At 33.1% G+C, this 12925-nt stretch overlaps 1 long non-coding RNA gene across 1 annotated transcript; it reads left to right on the forward strand.

Moving 5' to 3' along the window:
- The first annotated feature begins 5259 nt into the window (after positions 1 to 5259).
- LOC125498964 (uncharacterized) lies at positions 5260 to 9035 on the forward strand. Its single transcript, XR_007275609.2, has 2 exons — positions 5260 to 6323; positions 8031 to 9035. It is a non-coding gene; the product is annotated as an uncharacterized LOC125498964 (long non-coding RNA).
- Positions 9036 to 12925: the final 3890 nt, after the last annotated feature.

A 12925-nucleotide genomic window follows, 5' to 3' on the forward strand; every position in this document is an offset into this window, starting at 1 on the left:
GAATTGGTAGTAAAGGTGTAAGAAAATAATTATTATAGTATTTGAGAATATAAGTTGGAAATTTGATAAGAAATTCATTAAAGGAAATAAGTTATATAATCTATATGAGAGTTGGTAACTTAGATTCCTCATAAGGAATTGTGATATGTTGAAAGCTAATTAAATGAAGATATGTGAAACATGTCTCTGCTTTGTTTGCTGTTACATCAACGATGGTGTACTGTGAAGTAAAATGAATAATGGTATTACATGTATGTGTCGTCAGAATAAATGATATACTTTGTTATGACTTATGTGACTAATCAAAGCATGATGATTGTTGACTGTTGAGTCGTTTTCAAGTAAAAGCCACCAAAGCATGTGTTAAGCTTATTTACAGGTTTAGTACTCAGCTTTGCTGATCTGTATATTGTTTTGTCATTTCTGTGGCATGTCACTTGGTGGGCGGCAGTTTACCTTAATGTTTCAGATTGAGGCTGTAAGTCAATCTTTCGCAAGTTGAAGCTGATACGGGTTGGTGTAGATTTGAAATTGTTTTCAAGGCGAGGACGCTCCACATTGTAATGGTTAATCGTTTACTTTCTATAATCTATTTCACCACTTGAGAGTAGTTAGTGCTCCTGATTCTCTATTGGTTGTTGCTCCGCAAAAGCGTTGAGCCTGTTGTGTTTTTGGATTTGAAAATATTGTATTTATTGATATTGCAAATAGGTTTAAACTATTTTTCCATTTTAGGGTTGTCCTATTTTCAAAGTAAACCCCATCGGATTTTCTCTAGGAATTTATGACGATAAAGTCTGAGAATCATGGAGTTGTTGTAATAGTCAAATTAATTTGAATAGAGTTGGGAATTCAGTTCCACACTCTCTGATGTAGTTCGGTTAGTGTGATGGAATGATGGTACTGGTCCAGGTTATCTCGACTAGAGTCTCTTTCGTTGTGCTTAATCCTATGTAAGGTGGTCGGGAGAATTCGAGATGTTACTATGTAATATGGTCTTTTTTTTTTTTTACGAGCGAGCGTTTATTTAAAACATGATCATATTTAATAAGTTAATTATATTTTGAATATTTTTATTTTACTTGAATTGGAGTATAATTTTTATTTGTGATGTTGTAATATATTTATTTATTTAAAGGTTCATAAAGTTATTATTATATATTTTGGGTTTTATGTGCAAGTAGTTAAGGGGTGTTTGGTCAATTAAGGAAACCAAAGTGGGTCCCCTATTATATCCTTTGTCGGTTCATGTATAAAACCAAACAGCTCGTCTTGTAGGAGACCGTCTAATTTTAATATTATAATTAGGCAGGCCCAAATCTAATACCTACTACCAACAACAGCACAAATAACCCACTATCCACAAACAACCCAAATAAAAAAAAGGCAAAAAAAATTAAAAAAAAAAAAACATGGCAATAACCCTCGTTTTTCTCTTCTCTCTCTTCATTCCAGTTAGTTCTTGAGCGAAAATCACTCTCCCTCATCTCTCCATCTCCGGCGAATCCATCAAGTTTCTCTCTCCTCCTTTTTGTTCTTCTCTCTCCTCCTTTTCGACGATTTTTTGACAGATTTTTTTTTTTTGGTGTTTTTGTTTTTGGTGAAGGATTACATTGCTGAATGAAAATGTTAAGGAAGGTAAAAAATGGATTACAACTGCAATTGATGTCGCAGCGCAAATTTCGAAGAAATTGGCGTCGAATGCAGTAATTTCTAGGGTTAATGATGATCTTTGGGGTATGAATAGACCTTTTGAAGGTGATTGTGATTTGAAATTGTATACTTTTGATGATGATGAAGGTAGAGATACTTTTTAAATTGCTCTCATGCTCTGATAAGGTGATGTTTAGATTTCTTTAATTAATAGGTTTTTTTCTCTAATTTTTCTCATTTTTTCCCTTTACTGTTGATTCTGATGTGATTTGCTTGTTGTTTTTCACAAGCTTTTTCATTTGTTTTGTAAAATAATTTCTTTGTTTAATAGACTTATAATGTCAGCTTAAGGTTGTTATTGCTTTACTAGTTGTTTGAATAAATTAGTTATTTGAGAAGTGTGTTGCTGATTACTGTAATGTTGGTGTGGTTGGATATTGAGCAAAATATTTTAAGGAAACCAACTTTGAACACCAAATGTGTTAATGGCGCTGGTAATTAAACGAATGTTTTGATGATTATTGCCCATAAACCTAGTAACTAGTAAATCTTTATTAGTAACTAGTATTAGTCAATAAGAGACCATTTTACAGAATACTAAATTGAGCAAAATATCATGTGTTGAATTTTGGAATTTTGATTGGTAAGCATGGAAGTGCCACTAATTATTATTTCTCACATGAAGAGTGGGATGTCCAACAAATATCAGAGAGTTAGGTTTTTTCTCTCTTAGAAAACATCGTCTCTTAGATGCTTCTTTCATTCCCATTTTGCCTGTGATGTTTTGATTATGCATATAAGTTGTTTGAGCAAATCAACTCAACCCAAATTTCATTAAATCGCCACATAATAGGAAAGCTATGCGATTTAGATAATTATCCAGTTACGTTTGTATTAAAATGTATGGTTTTTAGTTTTATTAGTGACCACTTTAAACCTATCAATTCTTTACATATTCGATTTGTACTAATATCACCATTTTTTACATGAGAAGAATACTTCAATTAAGAAGGTAATCGAACAATAAAGTATACTTCCAAACAATAACACAGAAAAACCTTCCCAGCAAAACTAGCCAAGAGCAAGTCTGCATCAAAAAATACCAAACAACAGCAGATAAACTAATCACATTGAAGAAAAGGATGACAATAAAAGGGGAGATGCACCAAAGGCCAAAGTGAAAGCAAAAAAGCTTATTTTAATAATGTTAATGCAATATTTTTAAATGTGTACAACTTATGTTGACAAGTGACCAGTTTATGTAAATAAGTGACCATTTTATGTTAGTTAGTTACTCTTTTGAAATGGACCCTTTGCTATAAAAAGCATTTCAACTCTTTGAAAACTTGACATGCTAGTGTGTTAATGTTATCTATAAATAAAGTTATAAAATAACCATTATAAAATATATAAGATTCAAATATTCAAATCATCTTTTGAGGTTTAATTCAAAACACCGCCACCACTTTAATTTTAAAAGTGACTAATTTAATATAATAAGTTGCCACATTCAAGCTTGAAATTATAAGTTTATAAAATTTACCTTAAGTTCTAAATCCAAATGGGACAAATTCAATGTAATAAGTTACCAATGTAATGATATAAGATACCATCTGCAAACCAATGTAATAAGTAACCATTTTATGTTGAGATAATATTTTGAAATGTGAATAACTTATGTTGACAAGTGACCAACTTATGTAAATAAGTGACTATTTTATGTTAGTTAGTGACCCTATTAGGCTCTTTCCTATTGAAACATTTCAACGCTTTGAAAACTTGTCATGATATTTTGCTATTGTCATCTATAACTAAAGTTACAAAATGACCATTTTATAATAATATATAAGATTCAAATATTTAAATTATTTTTTTAGTTTTAATTCAAAATGTCACCACTTAAAACTTATAAGTGACTAACTTAATATAATAAGTCACCACTTTCAAACTTGACATTATAAGATTATGAAATTTACCTTTTTAAGTTCTAAAGCTAGAACTTGACCAATATAATAATTATTATAATATTAATGAAATTGACCATAACAAACTAATATCATTAAATAGAATATAATTCGCATGAATGAAATATTCATAACAAAATTGAAGATTATTATTCAGATAATTAAACTATTAAAGAATACTACTAAGGTGTACGGAACACCATTTACATAAAATGAACACCAATATGAGTCAAAATTAAAATAATTCATTTGGTGACTAGTTTAATCTATTTAATAACAACTATAAGCCATTTGGTGAACACTATAGACAATGAGAGAGTCACTCGAGTCGTGGAGGATAGAAGTCAAGATAATCTTGCAGGGAGAGTGTAAGAACCCGATTCCTTTGGTGCATTGGAAGCAGCACTAAGAGAATTCTCGTGTCATTTGTCGACCTTATTTCTCCTTATCTTGTTCTCTAATTGGTTGCTCAATTGGCTTTTTGGTGTTTATCTGAGCAATTATTTTGGACGGTCTAGATGGTGGATTCCTTCTTTCTTGCGTTTTTTTTTTCTTTGCTTTTGATGCAAATTTCCTTCATTAACAACTTTTTTCTTCATATCAACAAGTTTATCCGCTAAAGCTTTGATACGTTTACGAAAACTTCCACGAGCTTTTGTTCTTTTGTCACAAATGGTGAAATAATAATAATGAAATATGATAACATAGTAAGGAACCTACTGCAAACATACTCAAAAGAAATGAACAACAATCAAAAGACACCAGTATAAAGCAAATAGTGACCAACATAAAACAAAAAGTGACCAGTATAACAAACACGAAAAGAAAGTCTACGCACATACCAAATACAATCACATCAATTGAAACAATAGTGCATTATGAAGAAATTCAATCAGCAGTCTGTATTTCATCATGTGCAACATTGAATGAAAATGATACAAAACCTTCATATATTGAATCTATCTACAAACAACAAGCACTAATAATTGCTCCACTTCCGCATTTTTGTAAGGATTTTAAAAAAGAAGTCAAAATTCGACTGAAATTGAAGAAAATTTGGGGTGTAGGTCCTATTATAAATTGAAAATATATCTCTCTTATAAGTCTTTACTTTAAAATGGTTCCAAAAACATAGTGTAATATAAAAAAACATACACAATATAGCAGAAAACTATATGGAGAGAATGTTGACCCTAAAATTGATGTAGAGCTACAAATCGTTCAGATTTTGAGGAGATCGAACACATGATTCAAGATCTGGAAACACAATTGCATGTCACCATTGTTGAAGGCTTGCAGCTCACTACAATCATATGTAATGAAATTCGATCGAGAAAAAATTCCGATCACCAATTGAGCAATAATCGATTATTTGCAAAGAAAATTTGTGCAAAAGATGCGATTTCAGAATGTTAAGCGATGAAGAAGCATGGAGTCTAGAAAGGATGAGACCACTGTCATCTAGAGAGAGAATGGAGAGAGAAAGAGATATTAAATGGTGGTTTTCTGATTCTTAGGTAGATATTAGGTTTATATAAGGCTGACATGGCAAAATGAGTATAAATGTGGGCTATAGGAATTGGATGGGTTTTGTTTAATTAATGTGGGCTTAGACTGCCTAATTAAAATATTATAATTAGAGAGTCTTTGTGAATAATTTGTGAAAACCAAATTCCAATTTGATTTTTTTCCCTAATCTCTCGTGGCACTCTCATACTCCCTCATCCTCATCTCACCCAAAAGACAAACTCAAACCCCAAAACCCAATTACCCGACCGTGAAACTCTCTCAACCCCCCCCCCCCCCTCCCCCCTCCTCGGCCTGTTGTTACCTCGGGTCAGTCCGCCTCCCTTGTCGTCCTAGAGCTTGCTGAAGCTAGACCGGTAGCTCGTGTTTCTCTCTCCTCTGTCGTCCCCGTGTTGTTGCTATTGGGTCTTGTTCCGTTCGATGGGGTAGTGCTCTGCTGCTGCTACTGTACTTGCGGTGTTGCGGCTGCAGTTGGTTGTCGTTGTTGCTGCTTGTTGTTTGTTCTCGTGGTTATTGCTACCGTTTGTGGGCTGTCGTGGCTGAGTCGACGCACCCTCCTCTCTTTGTTGATGTGTGGTGTTGCTTTGTTAACTGAAATCCTTTTTTCTCCTATTGTTGATTCAAAAACTCTATTTTCGAATTGAGGACGTATATTAACATCGATTATATTCTATCATTACATTTTATTAAATTGATGGTCTAAATATTAGTTTATGGGGTTTGAAGAGAAAATTATATTAGGAATTTGCAATTTACTTTTGTTGTATTAGTTTTGTTGATAGCTAATTAGCTTTGAGTGTTGGGTTAGTTTGGAGATATATTTGAAAGTATGGATGATATGTTGTATACTTAGGGGGTGTTTGGTTGGGCTATTTTTAATGGAATGGAATGGATTGACATCTATTTCATTGTTTGGTTGGACATATTTAGGGTAGAGTCTCATATCCAAGAGTTTCTATCTCCACCCCATCCCCTTAGAATCCCAATCTCCCCTCTCTCCTAAGTTTCTAACTCCATTCCCCTCAAGTTTCAAACCCTAATTTGTGTGGGAGAGAGAGAGGAGTTAAACCCTAGACAAGGGATAAGCTAGCCGTCGTCGACCACCCATTTCCGACCAGCACCGTCGCCGACCACCCTTTTCCGACCAGCACCGTCGCCGAACAACCTTATTTGCAGAAGGTATGTCATCTTTTCATCCCCAATTTCTTATGAATTCCAGTTTCGAATTGCTATTCAATTTCGTAACATTTCTCACCAACAAATTGCTATATTTTTTTATCATCTTTCTTTTCTCTTTCATTGTTTGTTTTGTGAATATCTAATCGGAAGGACAAAGGTGTGATATTTACAGCAGATATTGTACCTTAAGTTTGCTAGAGTTTACAAAATATGAAGCAGATATATGAAGCAAATATTATACCTTTTAGGATCTGAATGGTCTTTGTGACAAATATGAAGCAGATGGAATTTGATGGAATTCGTGACAAAATATTATACCTTAAATTTGATGGAATTTGCAAATATATGAAGCAGATATATTGTTTGGTTAGCCTAATGTGGATTTGTATAGTGGTCAAAGGTGTAAGCTAGCAATTTAAATTATGTTAAATTATGTTGAATTCTCTCCCTTCCTAGTTGATGGTTAAAGGTGTAAGCTAGCAATTTAAATTATGTTAAATTATATTATAAGTGTATAATTATATTATATATACATATAGCTGGTACAATTATATTAAAACAAAACTGGATGCAGAATTCATTCCAAAAGTGAACCAAACAGCAGAAATGGACATTGAATCCATTACAGAATTGAACCAAACAGTTTTAAACTGGTATGGGGTTCTGGATCCATACCACCCTGGTATGGACATCCATACCATTCCATTCCAGTTCAGTGAACCAAACAGGCCCTTAGTTTCTTATGGTTCTTAGTTTAAGCGATATTTTACAAGTGTTAATTAGAACAGTAAGTTTGCTATTTATTCGGTTACTATGATTATTGTAGTTGGAGGTATATATGCAGTTAAATTAGTTTTTTTTATTCATATGAGCCACGAAGGCGGTACAAAGTACAAAGAAGGGGATGAGGGAATTTGAACCAGTGACCTATCGTTCACAGCACCTCAATCTTAATCACTAGGCCAAGACATCCTTAGTTCATATGCAGTTTAGTTAGTAGTTGTAGGATTTGCTTCATTATTTTCTATTATGGGATTTAGTTCGATTAGTATAGTAGGTTGAATTAAGAAAGGTTAATTAGATTAGTTTCTCATATTGTAAGGAGTTAATTAATTACTGTTATTGTTATGAGGTAAATTATTGGGGAATGATTATGGAGTTTGAGTCTCATTTGGAGATGGAGATTAATGAAGGAGGTTGTATTGTTGAAATCTAGATTGCATTTCGGGTAACTTTTATATTGAGTAAAACATTTACTCATGTCCTTTTGTGTGTGGATCTCTTTATTCTGTTTTTATTAATAAGTTCGTACTATGGCCACATTTATGAATATGATGTTATGAATTGATTTTGGAAATGTTATTTGATGAATACGAATATGCAAATGTTTTGCTGGCTTAGTTTATGAACAGAAATTAGAAAGTGGGCAATGTATGGATGGAGAATGGTTACTCTTTTGACCTGATACGGTAAGCTGCGCTCCATAACGAACCTTGGGGGTAATATTGTTGGGCTCCATAACGAGAGGCAGCATTTGTCCAAATTATGTACTTGCCACTAATTTAAGAGAATGAGCTATGCCAGCGTTGTAATGGAAAGGAAATGGTTTGACAAATAATATGTTCATAACGGACTAAAGTAATGCTTACAAGTTTTACACTCATTTTGGAATTTTGTTTGTTTTGTATTTCTTCCCTCAATTTGCAGGTTTGATATTCAGAGCTTGAAATTAGAAGTGGAGCAAGATAAAGATGTCTTGTGGATTAAGGATTATGTTTGTATTTAGATAGTTGATTCGGGAATAGTTGTCAAAGATATTTTCATCGTATATAATTTTGGGAATTTTAGTGGAGTTATTGATGTAATTAAGGTTGTTTTTCCGCTGCGAATCAATTTAGTCAAGATCAGAGTTAAATTGTTGTTTATGGTTGTTGAGTGTGTTTCGCTAGCAGCTTGGAGGACCGAGCTGTTACAGAAACTCAGGAACAAACAACACATTACGCAAAACAATACAAGCTGTGAGTAAAACATCTACATGTTCCGTAGCAACAACTTGACAAAAAACACACGAAAAACAACACTGCCGATAACAACAACACTCAACAAGGTGAGAGAGAGAAGCCGGAAGGGAGCATGGGTCGTGCGAGCTACAGTAGCAAATAACTAGGTTGGGAGGATGATATAGGCGAAAGAGAAGGACTGAAAAAGATCAGGGTTATAAATCACAAGAGGGGTAAAGAGAGGTCGTACGATTTCTGGGAACCGTCGGCAATCGCGGCGATTAAGAGATTGTTGTGGGATTCGGACCATGCGACGACGTAGACGCCGTCAGCGGTGTCGAAGAAGGCAAGTTTGGAGATGCTTATGGGGGTGAATTTGAGGATGTGAAGACCACTAGTGTGTGGATATCGAAGTTCTACGAAATAGCTCGGCTAAGCGGTTTTCATATATTAGGTGATGATGACACTGTGTTTTACCAACGACAAGCCTGCGTGGTGGTTGATGAATTCCGGCGGAGGCATCTGACAAGGAGGAAATGGAGGATGAAAGGAGGGAGCAACGATAGTTTAGTAGGTTATTTAGGTGGCAAATATGATTTTGGAGGAGAAAGATGAGGGAGAAGGTGAGAGGTTATGAGACAATCTAACAGTTTGATTTGTTTTATGGCTTGTATCAAACAGTTAATATTTATGGCTCGTGTCCTTTGTGTTATGTTCTTGTATGCCCTTGATTAGGATGATCTAACTGTTTAGATTTTGTGTTTTAGATGGTTTTTGATTTGGAATTCAAATAGACAAATAATCCTACCAAATTATTATTCAAACAACTAAACACCATGTTCCAAATCCCTAAATGCCAAATCTCAATATAATTATTTATAATAGTAATTAAAATTTTCATAATGTATATCATTTATTTAACCGATATGTACTCGCGCCAAATATCTCATTGTCTCATTTATCGGTAAATTAATTGAGGACTAACAAAGATTCATATCATAAAACATATAAACCAATCATATCAATATGTACTTGAAAATTTATGTTGAATCTTTATAGGTTAATGAGTAGAGATGCCAATCAGCAAATAGTTATACTAGTTATATTTCTCTAAGATCATTACTCATGAAACTATACTTCTTAAAGTATTATTTATATAACTGTTATTTTATCAATTAATGTTTTGGTTGTGGTAATTTACGTGAACTATAATATAACAATATACTTGTATTGATGTGTTATTGTATCAATGATGTTTAAGCCATAGGTTTGTTTTAATCAACGATTATGGATGAACTGATCTTTCCTTTGTTGGATTTTGATTTACATATCTATCATTATGTAATCAATCAATTTTACATTTTCTTAGTATTATTTTTGTTTAAAATATTTTAAAAAGTATATTCAAAATTTTGCTTATATTCACTTAATTAATGAGCTTATATAAGTCATAACAAACCTTATAGCATACGAAATCTTTTTCGTATCAAGATCATGCGAATAAGCAATAAGATGTATTAGATTAAGATCTTGTTAATATGCTAAAAGATATAGTAATTTAACAAACCCACCTATATGTTATAACAAACTAGGTTATTGAAATAATTAGATTCAATTTCTCTTGTAAGTTTACTAACTCTACAACTCTATGGTTATTTACTTCTCAAACTAGACTTCTTAGAGTCATGTGCATACAACTATAACTCAATTATTTAGTAGTTTGATTATCTCTATTACATAAGGGAAGGGGGGAGCAATGATGTCCTCTTTTGAAATGCCTATTTTGCCCCCTTTCCCTTTCTAAATTACAAAAGAAATGTCAAAATCAAAATTGGCACTCAAAAAAACTACCGAAAATTAATTTACAGCACTCACTCACAAATCACTTAAAAGAAGAAACTTTACAAATCACTCATACAATTGAGAAAATCACGTTATAAAAATCACGCAAATTACTCAAATAATTGGGAAACTTTATTAAAACTTTAAATTAACATACAAACTAAAACTAATAACCTAGAACGTCAATACATACAAAAACATTTACAAAAATTTACTTACAAATCACTATTCTCAAGAACCATTCACAATTAATGGTGGATCATGATAAAAATAGAGGTGTATTTGTAGTGAAATCAGAATTTAGAAGCTAGACAAGGAAGAAAATTATTAACTTTTTTTATAGTGTTAGAATTTAGAAGTTAGTACTGTACTTAATTCAAAAATCAACTAAAAAATTATAATATTAGAAATCATATCATAGAATTTAACTTTGAAAAGAAAAAAAAGACAAAAATAATGGTGACAGACTTAAGTGACCGAAACTAAACCAATCAAAATTTACAACTAAAAACAATTTATACTTCATATGTCTAATGTTCAAATTTTGACTTTTATGCCGAAGAAAATTGAGTTTCTGTTTCGAAAAAAATTCAAGCACGCATCGCGTGCAAAAAATTCTAGTATCTATTTAAGTGAACTTGTAGTATAACAACACAACTTACATGAACTTTATTGAGTTGATATTGACTACTTGTTATATTGTCATACAAAAGATGATGAAATTATATGGTATATTTTTATCTTGAACAAGCTTATTGGCTTAGATTGATATATTCACTGATCTTATCTAATAATAACAACTTGTTTCGTTCAGTTAGATGTTTTTTGTTTAGAAAATATCGTTGGTAATTAGGATTTAGAATATTATTAATGTTGGTTATAATATTAGAACATATCTAAATTGTCATTCGTTATATATTAGAACATATCAAAAGTCGTTCTACTTATAGTAAATAATATATTAGAGTAAATTTACGTAGCTGACTAAGAGAATACACTAAATGTTACGTAATTAGCTAGTTCAAACATGTACACAATTGACTACGAGAATAGACTAAAAATCATGGTAAACTATTCCGTCGGCTTAACGTATTTCACCTTAAAAAAGTCTTTTTATCTTGAACAAACCACTTGTAACAAAATTACAACATTAAGGTGCTTTAACAAATTTACATGGTTATCTGTTGGTATAAATCACATGTGAATCAATGTTTCTTATAGACCATTGTTCGGTAAATCCAAACTCTAGAAGGGATTTGTACCCTTACCCCGATTTCTTTATGTTGTTAGTAGAGGTGGACATGGGCCGGGCTGGCCCGTGGGCTGCCCCGCAGCCCGCCCGTTATGGGCCCGGCCTGCCGTCCATAACATGGGCCGTGGGCCGCGAACGTTTGAGGAATGTAGAATTCAGCCCGGCCTGGCACGAGCCCGGGGAAATGGCCCGTCTAGGCCCGTAGGCTGGGTCCACGAAAAAGCAGGTTTGCTCTTGGAAGTTGGAAGAGTGTTGTTGATCTTTGGCTCTTTTTGTTGTTCATTTGCTGCATATTGTGAAGTGACAATGACAAGACACTAGCACACAAGTACACTATACATAACACACAACTACACAAGACTGCAAGAGTCTTCTGAATTGAAGATATTGCAGATTTTGCAATGTTCATATGCACCAACGACTAATTGTGCAACGTTCATAATTTAATCTGCTTTAAGTTTCATCTCTCCAACGGCTAATTTTTTTCCATTTCCTATATATGCACCAAAACATCATTATTTTTTCCAAACAACTCATCACTCTCATCTCATCATTCATTCTTATGTATTATTTCAATCTCCTCAATTTAGAATTATCAAAGTTCTCAATTCCTAAATAACAAAATCTCTCAATTATACACTAACACTTTACTCTTAAAATAATTAATAGTACTACTATAAAATTACTTGTTCTTTGGGTGAAAATTTTTCGGAGATCATTCAAGTAACCTTTGAAGTTGCGATTCTCACCTTTCTACTATATTGGTTGTAAGATCTAACTCAACTTTGTTTCAATCATTTTTAGTTTATTATTACTAATCATTTTCTATTTACAATTATATTATTAGTACGTTATTAGCTATTATTGTTAATTGATTCCTTTTATATTAATTATTGTTATTTTTGTTAATTTTCATTGAGTATATCTTGTTTTTGTGAATTTGTTTATGCAATGGCATCAAAACCAAATACCTCATCCAAAAAAGCCAAACACATAGCTACTTCTAGTGACCAACAAAACCCAAACTTGTCTATGCCGCCACCTCAAAACATGGGATTCCATCATTATAGCCAAATGAACCAACCGTTTTCTGCAATCGGTATGAATCCCCCTTCGGGATTTCAACCAAACGCATACCAACCCTATTACGGATTTGGCATACCACAAGATCCTAGTTCTTACCATTCCACCGAAACTATACCTCAATTTTCATCAACAATGCCTAGCATGGAATCCGTATCTAGTGGACAATCAGTGGATAGGCCCTTCCCCGAAATCTCAAATCCATTAGATGAGTGGTGTACGGAAGAGGAAATGGCAACTAAGAAACATCGAAAGAGTAAGGTTTGGAGCTACTTTTTATTAAATAAGGATGAAAGCAAAGCTAAGCGCAAAACATGTAACTTTATTTTATCTGCTATATAAACATGGGACGGGTCACTTAGCTAGACACTCCAAAAAATGTGGTCAACCCTCTAGCGATCCAGCACAACCCAAAATCTCTCAGT

Source organism: Beta vulgaris, chromosome 6 (genome assembly GCF_026745355.1).
Source record: "Beta vulgaris subsp. vulgaris cultivar EL10 chromosome 6, EL10.2, whole genome shotgun sequence".
NCBI classification, from domain to species: domain Eukaryota; kingdom Viridiplantae; phylum Streptophyta; class Magnoliopsida; order Caryophyllales; family Amaranthaceae; genus Beta; species Beta vulgaris.